We start from the raw sequence: 18,669 nt of genomic DNA on the forward strand, positions 1-18,669 counted from the left end.
AACGGCCTGGTTCCTATTTTAACGTTTGGTCCCCTTGACCTAGACTCTTCCTCACCCCCCCCGCACCCCACACCTCCCCCGCCGCCACCCCCCATCCCTCGCCCCAGTGGAAAACGTTTCCCTCTCTCTACTCTATTAATTACCTTCAATATCCTAAAAATCAGAATCTGCCCACATGGCATACTGGTAAGACAGGTAAACGCCCAAAGGATCCAAGGAAAGTGACAAGTTGGAAGCAAAGTGTCGTGGTCGATGGGAGTTTGTGACTGGAAGGCTGTTCAGTGGGGTTTAGGATGGCTCAGTACTAGGTCCCTTGCTTTTTGTGTTATATATCACTGATTTAGACTTCAATGTAGGATTAAGAAGTTTGCCGATGTTGTATAAACATTGTCCATGTGGTTGTTAGTGAGGAAGAAAGCTCCAGGCTGCAGGACGTTATCAATGAATTGGTCAGGTGGGCAGAAAAGTGGCAAATGGATTTCAATTCGTGGAAGTGAGAGGCAATGCATTAGGAGAGGGCTAACAGGACAAAGGAATACACAATAAATGGTAGGATATTGAGTAGCGTAAAAGAACAGAGGGACATTGGAGAGCATGTCCACAGGTCCATGAAGGTAGCAGAACAGGTAGAAAAGGTGGTTAAGAAGGCAATTGCAAAAGACTGCGGATGCTGGAATCTGAAATAAAAACAAAAAGAGCTGGCAATATTCAGCAGGTCCTTATTTCAGATTGCCTGCTGAATATTTTAGGCATTTCTGTTTTTATTTCAGATGAGCTGCTGAATATTTCCAGCATTTTCTGTTTTTATTTCAGATGAGCTGCTGAATATGAGAATACCAAGGTCAAGGAAATAGAAACAAGAAACTGTGAAGGCAGCAAGAAGTAAAATAAAAAGGCTAAACTGATCTTTGGCTTCTAATGTGGCTGGCGCCAACAATGTTACACCTTGCTGTTAGAAACAATGTAAGGCAGAGTGCAGAAGTTACACAGACAATAGGCGATCAGAAAACACATTACCGTGATTGCAAACGCATTACCATAATGGTTAGGTGATCGGGAACCCATTACCAGGATATTTACTTAACTGTAACCCATTCAGTAAAATGTGACTTCTTTATTTCAAACTGCCAGGCCAGGAAATCAAATTAACTGTTTATACAGCTCGGGATTGGTGCAGACTGTACGATGTGTTAATGTCTTCTCAAATGCAAGTATAATAATGTAACACACTGTACGACAAACTGCTTGCTCTTTTGGATTCGCAGACTCTTGCAGGAGTTGGTGTCGATATATCAGAGTAAGACTCCGCGGATAATAAATCGTTTGAATTCTCCAGTTGTTCGACTCAGTGTTTACTGAACCAGACTGAGGGTAAAAGAATCCGTTCTAACATTTGGTGTCAGAAGTGGGATCTCAACGGACAGTCACGAAGAGTTTGCGAACTAGGAGCTGAATCATCTCGGACGTGGAGGGAGGAAATGGGCCCCCGATGTGAGTAATTTTTGTACTGCCTCGGTTTTCCTCCGATTCCGCCAGTCCGACGATGAGTTAGCCAATCGCTAACTCCCGTGTGGTGTCTCGCCGAGATCCAGGTCAGTCTGGCGAATACTGGAAGGGATAGGTGATTAGGTCAGTGATCGGATATCACTGAGGGTCAGTGATCGGATATCACTGAGGGTCAGTGATCGGATATCACTGAGGGTCAGTATACGTACTGAGGGAATAACTAGGAACTGTGTAAACTTAGAAATAACACTTGTGTCAGGTAAAGAGTGTCGACCTTGTATCTCACTTGGCCCGCCTAGGCTCTGAACAAGTTTAAAACGCGACTGTGTAAAGTTCTCAAGGGGAGTAAGATGGGCAACTGTTTAGATACCACGACTGAATCGGGTAGCGCCTTACAGACCCTTTGTGAACAACATCCTGACAAAGCGAAGCAACTCAGACAGTTGTCAGGAGGATTGAATAAGAAATTAGGAAGTGATCAATGGCCACTAGGAGGAACTAAGAATCTAGATGCCGCTAAAAAGGCTCAAGAACTAATTTGGAAAAGTAACAGGGGTACCACAGCCAAAGAGCTAATTGCCCTATGGAGACAGTACTGTCAGGAACTGAAAGAAACTTCCTTGTTAGCAAGCTGGCAGGATAATGCCTTAAAATTAGGAATAGCACTTACAGGGGGAGGGGGAGTCAAATCAGTAGACGTATTGAAAAAGGAATGTGCTCATGAGAAACGCTCAAAACAGGAGTCTGAAAAGACCACGAGCGAGCCTGGAAAGGCTGATAAGAGTGGATTACGTAATCCAATGGTTGGCCTTGTCTTGACAGAGGGAGATGCTGATGATGATTTGGACGAATGGAATCACAGGGCTCAGGTTGTTCCCCACGCTCCCCCCACCGTACGTTAACATTTATCCCCCGGTGGCACCCGCACCAGCTGTACAAACCACCACGCCGACACCTCAAGTATCTGCCAGTGCCGTTTCCCCGCTGCCGTCAGTCATGGTTCAAGTAAATAATCCCCCGCCGGTCCAGATGGGAGACCAACAACCGGATCCCCAGTATACCGACCCTGTTGCCTTTAACACCCGACTCAGGACTAAGAATAATCGGCCCCCGACGACACCCTCCGCACCCCAACCCAATCCATCAAGGTCACGAAAACGGAGAAATCAAAGGCAGATGATTCAAAGTCAGAGACTAGATTCAGAGCCAGAGTACCCTCAAGGCTTTAAGGTCCTTTTAGAGTGCCGGGACCATAGTAACATTGAGAGTGGAGATTCAGGAGACGACTTGTCATCCCTGGAATCAGAATCCGATACCGAGAGACCCGCCAGACATAAACCGACACCCCGGCAGTTTCCGGTGAGACAAATGCCTAACCCTGCCTTTAATGCAAATATTCCAGTGGCCGCCGATAACCCCCGAACCATAGGTATCTTCTACCCCTGGATACCTAACGAGATAATGGCTATCTTAGCCGGGATGCCAGATAGGAAGAAATCCCCCACCTTCTTTGTAGAATTCCTCCGCACTACTATACTCGTCTATAATGCTGAATCAAGAGACTTATGGGCGTTAGTACAGCAGATCTTGAATCCCGCCGAACATGCAAGGTTAACCTAGGCTTTGAGGATCATGCCACATTCGAGGCTCAACACGCACAGAGTGCTGCTCGTCAACGCGCCATACTCACTGCTTTAACCACTAGCCTGCAGAAACCCATTGATATAGTCAAGGTGTTGGATGCTAAACCACGAAAGGGCGAGGGAGCAGAGGAATTCCTAGAGAGATTCTCTGAGGTATATCGGAGTCAGCCAGGAGATGCTAATTACCGGAACGGAACAAATTCACTGCAATACTGTGCTATCCTGATAAATTGTCTACCAACCTCGGTGTCTGAAGCAATTAAGACTAACAATATGGACCGGTCAGAGAATAGTCCCAGCCAGATGGCCAGGGCAGTGAAATATTATTGGAAAGAGAGTAAGAGTCAGGAGAGTCAGCCCCAGGTCAAGGTCAAGACTGAGTACATGATAAAAAAGGAAGAGCCAAAGCCCACCTAAGATGTGATAGGAATATCAGACGGAGCCCCAGTACTGCGTCCCAGTGTGGGTTGATAGACAAGGGTACAGAGATACCAGCCATCCCAACGGACCAACCGTCCCTAATTATGGCCCACCCTACGCTCCCCCAAGACAAAATTTCGGCGATAGAGGAAGAGGAGGGAGGCAAGCAGGGTCAGATACCTGTTTTAAATGTGGCCAGCAAGGCCATTGGAGCAGGGAATGTCCCTCCCGAAGATAAGGAAGAGGGGGCCACATGCAAGGACAACGGGAAGGTTGACAGGGAAATCGGGGACGAGGAAGATATGCAGACTTCTCCCAGAATAATCCGTTTCCCCAGAACTGACTAGCCAACCTCGTGGCGAACGGGTTCCAGTCAGACAAGGAGCACCGTTCTATCCCTGCTGATTGAAGGGAGCCGACATACGTTTCTGGTAGACACCGGAGCTGCTATGTCATCTGTCTGATCAGAGCTCAATGTCCCTAAATCCGGGGAGACACAAAGCCTGTCCGGATTCCAAGGACAAGTGTGCCAGTACCCAATATCAGAACCAGTTGAAGTAACATTTCAAAATGAGTCTGTGAAACACCAATTCGTGATCACAAATGGGCTGGATTGCAATCTCATGGCCAGAGACCTGTTATGTGCATTTCAATTAAGAAGCATTGCAATACTATCAACCCAGCATGTTTTCTCACAGAACCACCCCTCGAACAAACAGACCCAGGACAATATTGTCTATTTTTAATCAAGGAAGATACCTCCGTCAGTGAGGATCTATCTGATGCCCCAATGCAGAGTCCTGACACAACCATGTATGTAGATGGAAGTGCGTCCATCAGTCCCCTTGGGAAAAGAATTTCTGGATATGCAATCGCAGATCAGGACAGTAATACTTTGGAGTCTGCCGCCTTTGAGTTTCCGTATTCCGCCCAACAAGCAGAACTGTTCGCATTAATACGAGCTTGTATCTCAGGGAAGGAATTAAAGGTTAACGTTTATACAGACTCGAGATATGCCTTCGGAGTGGTTCATGATTTCGGACAATTATGGAAAAACAGAGGGTTCCTAACCTCTGCAGGAACACAGATATCCCATCAGAAATTAGTATCTGATTTGCTACAAGCCCTCATGCTACCAAAACAGATCTCCGTGATAAAGTGCTCCGCACACACAGCAGGACAGACCCCTGTAGATATAGGAAATAGATGCGCAGACCAGGAAGCTAGGGAAGCATCCCAGGAACAACGAGTGGTTGCGCCTAGAATGATGAGCCAGACTAAAAGCTCAAATAAAAGCAAGTCTCCCTCGGAAAAGCCAATGCCAACCATCCAAGACGTCATTAAGTTACAGGAGGACGCTCCTGACCGTGATAAGGGACTGAGGAAACAGCTCGGTTGTACATATGATTGTGTGTCTAAATTATGGGTCGCCCCTGCCGAGCAAAACTTGTATGTCAGATGAGCTAGCATTATGGGCTATTGAATGTATACACTTTGCAACTCATTGTGGTACCAGAGTGATGCGCTATCAATTACTCATAAAAGACTGAGAGTTAGAAGAGTAACTAAAGGCTTTTATTAACAACAGAATGGAGGTCTGCCTCGAGTGGTCGACCGGTCCAGGATACAAAGGGCTGGGGAGCAGTCACCTTTATACTAGGACCTGTGGGAGGAGTCAGCCGAGGCATGTCCAGGCATGTACACAGTGGAATACAAACAGGACAAACAGGAATACAAACAGTGGTTTACCACATTCACCCCTTGTTTAAAATTGAGTCCGGCGGGGTGAAGTGTATTAAAAGTTAGTGTATTGGAGTCTCTCCGGAGGTCTTGTCTGCCGCTGTGATTGGCGTGGCGACGGCAGGGGTAGTGAAGCTTCCGGCGTCGAGTCCAGCGTAGGCTGTGGCACAGGCGTGTCGTCCTCGTAGATGTCGAGCGGGTCGCGGGGCCCAGGCCTGCCGTCTGCTGGGGCAGGATATCGGATCGTGGGGGGAGGTGGTAGTGGGTAGTGGGTTACTGTTGTCCCCGAGGGTGCAAGGTCTCTTATGGAGACTGTGTCCTCCCGCCCGTCCGGGTATGCGATGTAAGCATACTGGGGGTTGGCGTGGAGGAGGTCGACGCTCTCGACCAGGGGGTTCGTTTTATGGGTCCTCACGTGTCTTCTCAGTAGGACCGGCCCTGGGGACGTCAGCCATGGCGGTAGCGATGTCCCTGATGTGGACTTCCTTGGGAAGACAAACATTTTCTCATGAGGGGTGGCGTTAGTGGCAGTGCAGAGCAGTGACCGAATAGAGTGGAGCGCATCGGGGAGCACATCATGCCAGCGGGAGTTTGGAAGGCCCCTCGACTTTAAGGCTAGCAGGACGGCCTTCCAAACTGTCGCATTTTCTCTTTCCACCTGTCCGTTCCCCCGGGGGTTGTAACTGGTGGTCCTGCTTGTGGTAATACCCATAGTTAGCAGGTACTGACGGAGTTCGTCGCTCATAAACGATGAGCCCCGGTCGCTATGGATATAGCTGGGGAAGCCGAACAGGGTGAAGAGGTTGTTCTGACATTTAATGACCGTGGCACTGGTCATGTCCGGGCAGGGGAAGGCGAACGGGAAACGGGAGTACTCATCAATAATATTGAGGAAGTACACATTGCGGTCGGAGGAGGGGAGAGGCTCTTTAAAATCAACGCTCAGGCGCTCGAAGGGGCGAGTGGCTTTTATCAGGTGGGCCCTGTCTGGTCTATAAAAGTGTGGTTTGCACTCAGCGCAGACTTGGCAGTTCCTGGTCATGGTCCTGACCTCCTCAATAGAGTAAGGCAGGTTGCGGGCCTTGATGAGGTGGAAGAACCTGGTGACCCCCAGGTGGCAGAGGTCATTGTGGAGGACCCGTAGTCTATCAATCTGCGCGCTGGCGCAGGTGCCACGCGATAGCGCATCCGGGGGTTCATTTAGCTTCCCTGGCCGGTACAAGATCTCGTAGTTGTAGGTGGAAAGTTCGATTCTCCACCTCAAGATCTTGTCATTTTTGATTTTGCCCCTCTGCTTGTTGTTAAACATAAAAGCAACTGAACGCTGGTCAGTGAGCAGGGTAAATCGTTTTCCGGCAAGGTAGTGCCTCCAATGACGCACAGCCTCCACAATCGTCTGGGCCTCCTTCTCAACAGCGGAGTGTCTGGTCTCCGGGCCTTGGAGGGTTCGTGAAAAGAAGGCCACGGGTCTCCCCGCCTGATTGAGGGTAGCGGCCAGGGCAAAGTCGGACGCGTCGCTTTCCACCTGGAAGGGGATGGATTCGTCCACTGCGTGCATGGTGGCTTTGGCAATGTCCTCCTTGATACGGTGGAAGGCTAAGCGGGCCTCTGCCGTCAAGGGAAAAGAGGTGGACTTGATCAGCGGACGGGCCTTGTCCGCATAGTAGGGGACACACTGGGCGTAATAGGAGAAAAACTCTAGGCACTTCTTCAGGGCCTTGAGGCAGTGGGGCAGTGGAAGTTCCATAAGGGGACGCATCCCGTCGGGGTCGGGGCCGATGACTCCGTGTTCCACAACACAGCCAAGGATGGCGAGGCGGTTTGTGCGGAATATGCACTTCTCCTTGTTATATGTCAGGTTTAGGAGTTGGGCGGTGCGGAGGAATTTTTCGAGGTTTGCGTCATGGTCCTGCAAGTCACGGCCGCAGATGGTCACATTGTCCAGATATGGGAAAGTGGCCTGCAACGCATTTTGATCTACCATCCGGTCCATCTCCCTTTGGAAGATGGAGACCCCGTTGGTGGCGCCAAAGGGAACCCTAAGGAAGTGATAGAGGCGGCCGTTTGCCTCAAAGGCAGTGTACTGGTGGTCCTCAGGGCGGATGGGGAGCTGGTGGTACGCTGATTTCAGGTCAATGGTCGAGAAGACGCGGTACTACGCAATCTGGTTGACCATATCAGCTATACGGGGGAGTGGGTAGGCATCCAGCAGGGTGTAGCGATTTATTGTCTGGCTGTAGTCGATGACCAGGCGCTGCTTCTCGCTGGTCTTAACGACCACAACCTGGGCTCGCCAGGGGCTGGTGCTGCCCTCAATAATCCCTTCTTTCAGGAGCCGCTCCCCATCGGTTTTAATGAAAACCCTGTCCCAGGCACTGTATCGCCTGCTCTTTTTGGCGATGGGCTTACAGTCGGGGGTGAGGTTAGCAAACAGTGGTGGGGGGGTGACTCTGAGTGTGGAGAGGTTGCACCTGGTGCGCGGCGGGCAATTTGGAAGCTGCTGGCTGCGGACTGTGAGTGGGGGTAGGGGTCCACCGTACGCCATCGTAGCACTTTTAAGGTGGCACTGAAAATCTAACCCCAGCAGGACGGCAGCGCAGAGGTCAGGCTGGACCAGAAGTTTAAAATGATCGTACACGGTCCCGTCTACTACGAGTGTCACCATGCAGTAGCCGCCAATGTCCGCCGACTGGGACTCGGAGGCCATAGAAATCCGCTGTTGCGCAGGCAGGACTGGGAGAGAGCAACGCCGCACCGTGTCGGGGTGGATGAAGCTCTCCGTGCTCCCAGAGTCAAAAAGGCAGAATGTATCATGACCATTTACCTTAATGTCCATTGTGGAACTGGCCAGTTGTTGCGGTCTCGCTTGGTCCAGTGTAACAGATGCCAGCGTAGGGGTCGGTGTGACGCTGCGGGTATCAGATGAGGCGGTGTCGTGGGCCTGCTGCGTCCCAGCTGTCGTCCAAGATGGTGGCGTCCATGATCCCCATGTGGCTGGAGGCGTCCAAAATGGCTGCTGTACCGGTGATTCGCACACGGCCGGGGAGGTCCAAAATGGCGGCCCGCATGGCCCACACGCGGCGCTGCTGGGGTTCGGGGTGGCTTTGGCCCTGCAGACGCTAGCGTAGTGTCCCTTCTTCCCGCAGCCCGAGCAGATCGCGTTTTTCGCCGGGCAGCGCGCTCTGGGGTGTTTTGCCTGGCCACAGAAGTAGCATTTCTGGCCTTGGGGCACTGCTGTCTGGCCTTGGGACACTGCTGCGGTAGTTGGGCCGTTGTTGGGGTGTGGCTGGGGTGGCACGGCGCTATGAGGCGGTCCTACCGTGTACCAGGCTGTCATTCCCCGCGGCGTCCACGGTGCAGAGGAGTAGGCTTCCATGCCCTGGTAGGCTGCATCCAACGATAGTGCGAGTTCAGAGGCCTTGTTGAGGTCGAGGTTACTCTGCTCCAACAGTCGCTGTCGTGTGTAATTGGATCTGTGGCCCGCTACAAAAGCGTCCCGGATAAGTTCCTCTGTGTACACGGCGGCCTTTACATCCTTACAACCACAGGCCCGGCCAAGCACAGACAGTGCCTGAAGGTATTCCACGGTCGATTCCCCAGGTTGTTGTTTACGACTCCCCAGGAGGTGCCTGGCGTACACTTCGTTCACTGGGCGCGTTTACTGGTCCTTGAGGAGCTTGATAGCATCCGCGTACGAGGTCGCGTCTTGGATGACCGAGTACACTCGGTGGTTCACTTTGGAGGTCAGGACATCCAGTTTGTCCTCGTCCGATTTGATTGCTTCGGAGGCGGTCAGGAATTTTTCGAAACACTTAAGCCAGTGAGTAAACTTGATGGATGAGTCCGCCTCCCGATGATCTAAGTCCAGGCATGCTGGTGTGAGGATCTTCTCCATTATAAAAATGTTGTTAATAAAATTGATGCGCTATCAATTACTCATAAAAGACTGAGAGTTAGAAGAGTAACTAAAGGCTTTTATTAACAACAGAATGGAGGTCTGCCTCGAGTGGTCGACCGGTCCAGGATACAAAGGGCTGGGGAGCAGTCACCTTTATACTAGGACCTGTGGGAGGAGTCAGCCGAGGCATGTCCAGGCATGTACACAGTGGAATACAAACAGGACAAACAGGAATACAAACAGTGGTTTACCACACAGAGCAACTAGTGACAAGTTATTAGCTACATGGTGGCATCCTAGATTACAAGCTCTGGCTCAAGGTATTAGCAGCCGCTGCCTCATTTGTCAGCAGCATAACCCGGGAAAAGGCATACTTGTGAAATGGGTAAGACGCCGTTACCCATGGGTCCCATTGAGACCCTCCAGATGGACTATATTGAGTTAGAAAGGTGTCAGTGTTATAAATATGTACTGGTTATTGTTGATGTATTTAGTAAGTGGATTGAGGCCTACCCGACTACGGATAACAAAGCCTCCACTGTTGTAAAAGTTTTAATGAGAGAAATTATTCCAAGGTACGGAATTCCAAACCGATTAAGTTCAGACAACGGCCCTCACTTTGTGGGTCTGGTAAACAAGGAGTTCTGCACTCAAATGGGCATCCAACAGCAGCTACATTGTGCCTACAGGCCACAGGCCGCCGGACTGGTCGAGCAGGCTAATCAGACCTTGAAAAATAAACTTGCCAAATTACAGGCCGAGACGGGAACTACATGGCTCAAATTACTCCCCGTGGCCTTGTTCCAAATACGTACTATCCAGGCTGGTGCCACCCCAACTGCTGCCAAAGTAGAGGGAAAGAGTGCTTGGGTCCACCTCCACCACTGTAAAACTGTCAGTAATGCTATGCCTAAAACTTAAAGAATGCTAACCTCTCTTGCTTCCAAGAAATCTCTCCCTAAACAGACGTGCCGCGCCGACCAGCCATGCAAACGTCGCTGTGGATCCTCTCTATCAGTGCCCTGATCACCCTTGGAATAACTCAACGGCCCAGAAGGTGGACATGCCGGCGGAACCAACCCAAGCGGGTACACCACCTATGCCACGGAGACGTGCTTCGGTGCAATGATGATAACCCAGGCGGGTTCGGGAAATGGAACGTGATCAACTGGGACAGCTACATTGGGCTTATTAGACAGCCCCACCGCTCGCTAATGCTGAGATACATACACAGAGGAACATTGCCATGCCATTGGACCAAGTGTAAATTTGATTACGCCTGTTGACGCCAGGTGACCAAGTCTGTTACTGCAGGACCATGCAACAGAACTACCGATACCAAGGGACAAAGCTGTTATCCAAAGTCCAACCAGGAAAAGAAAAGAAGTGGACTGCCCCCTATGAGCAGCTTCGACTATTCGAGGGTAGAAGGTACCCTCACAAAGAGACGTAAACGAGATCTCCAACACACTTTCCCTGAAGAAACCCTGACGGGCAACCTATTCCTCCAGACTCACGCAGCCCTATTCTCACCAGAGTCAATTGTTTGTTATCCGCCCCTGATATCTGTTGAGGGGGTGTTTACCCCAACCCCGGTTATTGTTCCCCCGGACTTTCTTTTAGATGCTCACCTTCTCCCTCCCACAAACAATATAACAATACCCTATACCTTAACCCCGCCCGCCAATTGCCTGAAACCAAGCAGGAACCCTGGTGGCTATGAGAATTGTTGGAATGGGACGGGCTATGGCTGTAGGTCAGTATGGGTTAAGCAGAACTACACCTGCTTGGTGACACGCTGCCTCCACCATCAGTGTACGATAGGACCAGACACCGGTAGCTGCACATGTGAGCAATCCGTATGTGTGTCAATAACCGAAGGAGTACAAGTTTTATGTGGAGAAGGGGATGGGACAACTCTGAAGGTAGGGGGGGGAACCTTTATGCTAGTTAAAATAGCTAATACCCAGCCTACTGATACTCGTGAGTTCCAAGGTTTTGACTATTTCCTTCCCCCGAGCCATTTAAGCACAAGACAGAAACACATATCCGTGATATATACCAAACCAGGCTACTGTTTCTTGAGCCAAGGAAAAGCCACTAATTTCATGGTAGTAGATACCGCCCCCAGACGGTAGCCATCGCTACCTTAACCGCTACCACAGTACCCTGCCCCTCCCAATGGACATCCCACCGAAAAATAGTAGTCAGGGCAGCCTCGAAAGAGTTTTGCTCCAAGTGGAAAAATCCTGAATCCCTAGGAGGACACAGAACCTCTATAGGATATGGATTTGCTGGCCTGTTCTCTATAGGCTATATTGGAGCCTATCTGGCCGCCAATAACCGGAACTACCTTATCTGTGGCCTCACCATCCTGGGTATGCTACCATGGGGGCCCTCGACGCAGTCACTAAAGAATTGTCGGAACTCAGGTTATTCACTATGCAAAACAGATATGCCCTAGACTACCTGCTGGCCCGAGAAGGTGGTGTCTGTGCAATAGTAAAAGGTAAATGCCTTATGGGAGTCCGAGACCAGACAAAGAACATCACCCACTTTATCACTAAGATAAGGGAACAAATGGATAATATGAAGGAAGCAAGTAACTGGGGAGATTGGGGATTTGGAGGATGGTATGACTGGTTGATAAATATGGCTATGTACCTAGTAGTTGCAATCGCCTGTATTTTTATTGGACTAGCAATCATGAAATGTGTGCTAGGAAGAATGCAGCTAGTTTTGGAAAAAAATAGGTAGCCCGAAGATGTTAATGGTAAGACTGACCAATGAATGTGAAATGAAGGAAGTAAAGTACGATGACAATGAAGAATTTGATCGACTAAATAAGATAGACGTAACCGAATAACGGTTGGTTATCATAGATTGATAAAAGGAGGGATTGAGAATACCAAGGTCAAAGAAATAGAAACAAGAAACTGTGAAGGCAGCAAGAAGTAAAATAAAAAGGCTAAACTGATCTTTGGCTGCTAATATGGCTGGCGCCCACAATGTTACACCTTGCTGTTAGAAACAATGTAAGGCAGAGTGCAGAAGTTATACAGACAATAGGCGATCAGAAAACACATTACCGTGATTGCAAACGCATTACCATAATGTTTAGGTGATCGGGAACCCATTACCAGGATATTTACTTAACTGTAATCCATTCAGTAAAATGTGACTTCTTTATTTCAAACTGCCAGGCCAGGAAATCAAATTAACTGTATACGTGCACAGCTCGGGATTGGTGCAGACTGTACGATGTGTTAATGTCTTCTCAAATGCAAGTATAATAATGTAACACACTGTAGGACAAACTGCTTGCTCTGTTGGATTCGCAGACTCTTGCAGGAGTCGGTGTCGATATATCAGAGTAAGACTCCGCAGATAATTAATCGTTTGAATTCTCCAGTTGTTCGACTCAGTGTTTACTGAACCAGACTGAGGGTAAAAGAATCCGTTCTAACAAATATTTCCAGCAGTTTCTGTTTTTATTATTGGTTAAAAAGTCCAAGGGAATATTTTCCTTTATTAGGCGGCAGGTGGTTAAGGCAAATGGTATCTTGGCCTTCATAGCGAGAGGGTTTGAGCACAGGAACAGGGATGTCTTGCTGCAGTTGTACAGGGCACATCTTGAGTATTGTGTGCAGTTTTGGTCGCCTTATCTGAGGAAGGACATTCTTGCAATGGAAGGAGTTCTGCAAAGATTCACCAGGCAGATAGCTGGGATGGCAGGAATGATGTATGAGGGGAGATTGTGTCGATCGGGCTTATACTCACTGGGGTTTAGAAGAATGAGAGGGGATCTAATTGAAACGTATAAAATTCTGACAGGACTGGATTGACTAGATGCAGGAAGGATGTTCCCGATGGTCGGTGAATCCAGAACCAGGTGTCACAGACTAAGGATAAGGGATAAGCCATTTAGGACAGAGATGAGGAGGAATTTCTTCATCCAGCGAGTGCTGAACCTGTGGAATTCTCTACCACAGAAGGCAGCAGAGGCCAATACATTAAATATATTCAAGAAGGAGTTGGATATATTTCTTAAGGCTAAAGGGATCAACGTTTATTGGGAGAAAGCAGGGACCGGGTACTGTATTTGGATGATCAGCCATGATCTCACTGAATGGTGGAGCAGGCTCGAGGGGCCGAACGGCCTACTCCTGCTCCTATCTTCTATGTTTCTATGTTTGTATTAGCCAAGGCATAGAATTCAAGAACAGTCTGGTTATGTTTGAACAGTATAAAACACTTGTTAGGCCACAGCTAGAGTACTGCAGACAGCTTTGGTCACCACAGTACAGGAAAGATGTTATTGCACTAGAGAGGGTACCGAGGAGATTTACTAGGATGTTGCCAGGACTGGAAAATTTTAGCTGTAAGTAAAGATTGGATAGGGTTGGGTTGTTATCTTTGGAGCAGAGGAGGTGGAGTGGAGACATAATTGAGGTGCATAAAATTCTGAGGGGCCAAGATATAGTCGATAGGAAGGACCTATTTCCCTTAGCAGAAATGTCAATGATCAGGGGCGTAGATTTAAAGTAACTGGTAAAATGATTAAAGAGGAGTTGACAAGAACCATTTTCACACAGAGAGTGGAGCGGATCTGGAAGTCACTACCGATCACATTAATAGAAAGCCCTATGGACATGTACTTGAAGTGCTGTAAGTTACAGGGCTACGGACCCAGAGCTGGAAAGTGGGATTAGGCAAAATATCTCTTTTTCGTCCGGCAAAGACACGATGGGCCGAATGGCCTCCTTCTCTGGCGTAAATTTCTGTATTTCTATGATCACTGCCCTTAATCTTCAATATTCCAGGGAATACAAGCCTAGATTATGTGATCTCTGCTCATAGCCTAACCCTTGGAGCCCTGGTAACACACTCGTGAATCTGCACCGCACATCCTCCAAGGTCAATATATCCTTTCTAAGGTGCAGTGCGCAGAACTGTACACAGTGACCTAACCAGGCCTCTGTGCAGCTGTCACACAACTTGCTTCCATTTATATTGTGCAGGGAAGTTGTCTAATAGTTTGCATAGGTCATTTCACTGTTGAAAAGTTACATTTGCACAGCTGCGATGGCCGAGTGGTTAAGGCGTTGAACTTGAAATCCAATGGGGTTTCCCCGTGCAGGTTCGAACCCTGCTCGCAGCGATTCTACTGCAAATTCTTTATTTTATTTCATCGGTTCCCTGTGGAGATCACTGGCCCCGAAACTGATTAGAATTCCCTCCACTGCACGTTATGACACTGATTAACCCAAAGCTGTTGTTCCAATTGGAAACACTAATTTGTCATCAATTAGAAATTGTGCATTTGTTTGAAACTATTTGCAAAGATCAGTGAGAAATTTACACATAAGACACCACGTAAAAATTCCATTTAATAAAGAACCCTGCAATGTTAGGAAGGAAAAGAGTGGAAACGCGGTTTGGTTTTCTAAAGTTGAACCCGAATTAAAAAGTGTGTAAAACGACCACGGCAGGACTCGAACCTGCAATCTTCTGATAGCATTCAGAATTTACACCGAAGTCAGACGCCTTATCCATTAGGCCACGCGGCCACACAAAAGTAAACTCAACAAATCCTAATAATGAGTGATTAAACTCCGTTACTGTGTTCATTTCATTAACAACAGAGAATACTGGAAACACTCAGCAGGTCAGGCAGCATCGAGTGAGGGAGAAACAGAGTTAACCTTTCAGGTCGAACCCTTCGTCAGAACTGGAAAAGGTTAGGGAAGAGGGATTTTTAAGCAGGGGTGGGTGGAGGCGAGGTAAGAACAAAGGAAATGTCTGTGATAGAATGGACGGCAGGAGAGATTGACTTACAAAAGGGATGATGGTGCAAGGCAAAAGGAGAGGTAATAGGAAAAGTTAACGAACAAAAGATGGCTCAAGATGAGGTGTGAATGATTATGGCAGAAACATTAACAACTGTCATGTGAGGAAAAATGAGAACAAATTAAAAAAATTAAAGAAATACAGGGGCCAATTTACAGACTGAAATTGTTGAACTCGGTGTTAAGTCCAGAAGGCTGTAAAGTGCCTAATAGAAAGATGAGGTGCTGTTCCTCGAGCTTACGTAGAGCTTCATTGGAACAGTGCAACAGGCCAAGGAAGGAGAGATCAGAGAGGGAGTGGAGCAGATAATTATAGTGACAGGTGACCGGAAGCTCGGGGTCACACTTGCCGACTGTTCTGCAAAGCGGTCACCCAATCTGCATTTGGTGTCACAATGTAGATTCAGCGAATACAGTAACTACATTGGAAGAAGTACAGGTAATCGCTGATTCACCTGGAAGGAGTGTTTGGTGCCCTGGGCGATGGGAAGGAAGGAGTTAAAAGGGCAGGTGTTGCATCTTCTGCACTTGCATGGGATGGTGCCAGGCGAAGGAGAAGGGGTATTGGGGTGATAGAGGAGTGGACCAGGCTGTCTTGGAGAGAGCGGTCCCTTCGAAATGCTTAAAGGGAGGAGGGGAAGATGTGTTTGGTGGTGGGATCATGCTGGAGGTGGTGGAAATGGCGCAGGATGATCCGTTGAATGTGGAGGCGGGTGGGGTGAAAGGTGAGGACAAGGGGGGAACCCTATTATGTTTCTGGGAGTGAGCGGAAGGGGTGAGAGCAGTCGTGCGGGAAATGGAACAGACTCGGTCGCGTATCATGTCAACCATGGTAGAGGGGGATTCTCAGTTGAGGAAAATGGAAGACATACCGGAAGCACTGGTATGGAAGGTGGCATCATCAGAACAGATGCAACAGAGACAGAGAAACTGGGAGAATGGAATAGAATGGAATGGATAAATCCCCAGGGACTGATAATCTACATCCTAGTGTACTTCAGGAAGTGGCCCTAGAAATAGTAGATGCATTGCTGGTCATCTTCCAAAATTCGATAGACTCTGGAACAGTTCCCATGGATTGGAGGGTAGCTAATGTTACCCCACTATTCAAAAAAGGTGGTCGAGAGAAAACGGGGAATTATAGACCGGTAAGCCTGACATCGGTAGTGGGGGAAATGCTATGTGGCTGTGGTGTATTTGGACATTCAGAAGGCTTTTGAGAACGTCCCGCACAAGAGATTAGCGTGTAAAGTTAAGGCACATGGGATTGGGGGCAAGGTACTGACTTGGATAGATAACTGGTTGGCAGACAGGAAGCAAAGAGTTGGAATAAACGTGTCTTTTTCCGAGTGGCAGGCAGTGACTAGTGGGGTACCACAGGGATTGGTGCTAGGACCCCAGTTATTCACAATATATATTAATGATCTAGATGAGGGAACTAGATGTAATATCTCCAAGTTTACAGATGACACAAAGTTGGGTGGGCATGTGTGCTGTGAGGAGGATGCCGAGAAACTCCAGTATGATTTGGACAGGTTGGGTGATTGGGAAGAAGCATGTCCGATGCAGTATAATGTGGATAAATGCGAGGATGTCCACTTTGGTGGCAAAAACAGGAAGGCAGATTATTATCTGAACGTCAATAGATTGGGAGAAGGGGAAGTGCAACTAGACCTGGGTGTCCTTGTGCACTAGTCGCTGAAGGTAAGCATGCAGGTGCAGCAGGTGGTTAAGCAGGCAAATGGTATGTTGGCCTTCGTAGCGAGAGGGTTCGAATACAGGAGCAAGGATGTCTTGCTACAGTTGTACAGGGCCTTGGTGAGACCACATCTTGAGCATTGTGTGCAGTTTTGGTCACCTTATCTGAGGAAGGATGTTCTTGCCATGGAGTGAGAGCAGTGGAGATTCACCAGACTGATACCTGAGATGGCAGGAATGACATATGAGGAGAGATTGGGTCTTATACTCGCTGGAGTTTAGAAGAATGAGAGGTGATCTCATTGATACTTATAAAATACTAACAGGACTAGACAGACTAGATGCAGTAAGGATGTTCCCGATGGCCTGGGATTCCAGAACCAGGGGTCACAGCCTAAGGATAAGGGGTAAGCCATTTAGGACAGAGATGAGGAGGAATTACTTCATCCAGAGAGTGGTGAACCTGTGGAATTCTCTACCACAGAAGTCAGTGGAGGCAAATTCATCAAATATATTCAAGAAGGAGTTAGATATATTTCTTAAGGCTAAAGGGATCAAGGGATATGGGGAGAAGGCAGGGACAGGGTACTGAATTTGGATGATCAGCCATGATCTCATTGAATGGTGGAGCAGGCGCGAGGGGCTGAATGGCCTACTCCTGCTCCTACCTTCTATGTCTCTATGTCTCTATGTTTCTATGAGCCCTTACAGCAAGTGTGGTGGGAGGAAGTGTGTTCCAGTTAGATGTGGGAGTCAGTGGGCTTATAGTGGATGTTGGTCGATAGCCTATCCCCAGAAATGGAGACAGAGAAGTCGAGGAAGGGAAGGGAAGATTCGGAGATGGACCATGTGAAGGTGAGGGAAGGGTGGAAATTGGAGGCAAAGTGAAAGAAATAATCTCGTTCAGGGCGAGAGCAGGAAACAGCACCAATACAATCATCGATGTACCGGAAAAAGAGGTGAGGAAGGGGACCTGAGTAGGACTTGAACAAAGAATGTTCCACATATCCCACAAAAAGGCAGGCATAGCTAGGGCCCATGCAGGTACCTATAGCAACACCTTTAATTTGGAGGAAGTGAGTGGAATCAAAGGAGAAGTTGTACAATGTGAGAACAAGTGCAGCCAGGCGGACGAAGGCGGTGGTGGATGGGGACTGGTGGGGCCTTTGTTCAAGGCAGAAGTGGAGCCGCTTAAGGCCGCCCTGGTGGTGGATGGAGGTGTAGAGGGAATGGACATCCAGAGTGGAAAGGAGACGTTTGGGGCCAGGAAACTGGAAACTGTTAAAGTATGGAGGGTGTTGGAAGAATCGTGCATGTAGGTGGGAAGGGACTGGACAAGTCGAGAAAAAATAGAGTGAAGACAGGAAGAAATCAGTTCTGTGGAGCAAGAACAGGCTGCAACAATTGGTCAACCAGGGCAGTCCTGTTTGTGGATCTTGGGAAGGATGTAGAAGTGGGCAATGCAGTGCTGAGGAACTGAGAGGTTGGCGGCCATGGGGGGAAGATCTGCAGAGGAGATGAAGTCAGTGACAGTCTTGGAAACAATTGCTTGATGTTCAGTAGTCGGGTCATGGTCCAGGGGGAGGTAGGAGGAGCTGTCAGTGAGTTGCCGTTCAGCCTCTGGATGGTACAGGACTGTTCTCCAAACAACAACAGCACCACCTTTGTCAGCAGGTTTAATGACAATGTTAGGGTTGGATCGGAGAGAACGGAGTGCTGCAAGTTCAGAGGGAGTTAGGTTGGAGTGGGTGAGGGGAGCAGGGAACTGGAGATGGCCGATGTCATTTCAGTCTCATTCTTTGCACTCCAAACCAACAGAGAGAGTAGACAATGGTCATGCAGTAGATGTAATTTATCCGGATTTTCAGAAGGCCTTCGATAATGTACCCCATAATAGACTGATGAACAAGGTCAG

General features: G+C 48.5%; 2 non-coding genes across 2 annotated transcripts; one reads left to right on the forward strand and one right to left on the reverse strand.

Annotated features, from left to right (window-relative positions):
- Window positions 1-14,286: 14,286 nt before the first annotated feature.
- trnas-uga (transfer RNA serine (anticodon UGA)) lies at window positions 14,287-14,368 on the forward strand. Its single transcript has one exon. It is a non-coding gene; the product is annotated as a tRNA-Ser (tRNA).
- A 319-nt stretch (window positions 14,369-14,687) lies between these two features.
- trnar-ucg (transfer RNA arginine (anticodon UCG)) lies at window positions 14,688-14,777 on the reverse strand. Its single transcript is given in 2 exon segments — window positions 14,688-14,723; window positions 14,741-14,777. It is a non-coding gene; the product is annotated as a tRNA-Arg (tRNA).
- Between the last annotated feature and the right edge of the window lie 3,892 nt (window positions 14,778-18,669).

The sequence above is a fragment of the Somniosus microcephalus genome, unplaced genomic scaffold (assembly GCF_052327205.1).
Source record: "Somniosus microcephalus isolate GS21.2 unplaced genomic scaffold, FLI_Smic_1.0 unresolved_chr8, whole genome shotgun sequence".
Taxonomy (NCBI): domain Eukaryota; kingdom Metazoa; phylum Chordata; class Chondrichthyes; order Squaliformes; family Somniosidae; genus Somniosus; species Somniosus microcephalus.